Genomic DNA, 1,571 nt, shown 5'->3' with positions numbered 1-1,571 from the left:
ATGCATGGTTGATGGAATTAGCAACTTCTGTTGGAGGCAAGTTGTTATACTCAGGAACATTGTGGGAGGAAAATAGTGACGAATTTTGCTTTTTTGATCCACTGAGCTTATTCACTTCGCTCCACCACTGGCGCGGGTTGACACCTTTAAGATCTTTCACCTTAGAAGTGTAATACTTTGCTTTACACCGTTTCCTTTCTTTATTTACTGCATTACGATAGTACTTGTACATCAGGCCTGATTTATTGGCGTGAAAAGCTTGCTGGCGCTTGCGTATTAGCTCCTTCAGCTTGACCGACATCCAAGGGGCGTCCTTTGGGTAGACTTGGATCGTTCTCTCTGGCATGATATCACTCATGCCGATTCACTTCGTTAAAGACCTGGAGTTTTTCCTCACAGGTAGGCTGACTGATGACAACAGACCAATTGATAGTACTTAAGTACCGACCAAGGCGTGACATCTTATTGCTGTCTCTAATGTCCCTGATGGTAATGGACTTCCGAGTGTGTTGGTTGGGTACTCTCTTCCTTGGCTGGACGATAACTGTACAATGGTCTGAAAGGCCAAAGGGTGGAAAACATTCAGGAGTCGAGAAATGGTCGCCCAAGTTGGTTAAAACCAGATCAAGCGTTGCATCGCCTTTTGTTGGAAATTTCACAAGTTGTTTCAGTTTGAAATGACGCTGCAAGAGACCAGTATTCAAGCGGTTAAAATCGCCGGTAATAATTAGCCCGCAGTTAGGAAACATGGTTTCTACTGCTGTCAAACTGTCAGATAGATGATTGAGTAGCTTCTGACAATCGGACTCCATCGGGCTTGTCCGGCCGGGGTAGTAAACAACAGTTAAAATCACGCACGAAAAACCGCGAGGAGATCTTGAGGGCATCAGTTTAACCAAATAATTTCATGGTCGATGCAGCATGTTAAGGTTTCCGCAAGTTCGTATTTTATGTCCTCTTTGATATACACACACACTCCTCCGTGGTCTAATGAAGAGCGGTCTTTCCGCATGATATTGTAGCCCTCAATGTTTGCAATGTTTTCGCTAATGTGTTCTTTAAGCCAATTAAGACTCCACAATACATCAGATTTGGACATTTTGCTGTAGGAGAAGTTCTCGGACCTCACTCAGCTTTGGTGTCAGAGACATAGGATTGGACAGCATAATTGATGGCACAAAATGAGAGCCGACCTCGGGTTGGACTTGTTGTTTCTTTGCTGGAATAGGAATCAAATTATTCAAATTCGCCCTCCGAGAAGAGTTTGAGTAATTTGCATATGAAACTCGCGGCGAATTGAGCACAGGAATGTTGATTATTTTCTTTAATTCTTCAGCTTTGGTTTTCAAACCAGCTCTCCTGCCTCTAGGCCGACGACTTGGTACTTGAGAAGAGATGGTTTCAGCCCTCATACCGTGACAAGAGAGGTCAAATTCTTGATTCGAAACCTGCTTCGATGGTGACGGTTGAGCGGGTTCAGTTGGACAAGAACAGAAAACACCAAAATATACCCCAAAACAAATCGAGAAAGATTGAAAGGGATGCATCACGACGACAGAGCCATAAAACCT

This window comes from Montipora capricornis, chromosome 8 (assembly GCF_036669925.1).
Source record: "Montipora capricornis isolate CH-2021 chromosome 8, ASM3666992v2, whole genome shotgun sequence".
Taxonomy (NCBI): domain Eukaryota; kingdom Metazoa; phylum Cnidaria; class Anthozoa; order Scleractinia; family Acroporidae; genus Montipora; species Montipora capricornis.
The sequence above is the reverse complement of the archived record's forward strand: the minus strand, read 5'-3'. Positions refer to the sequence as shown.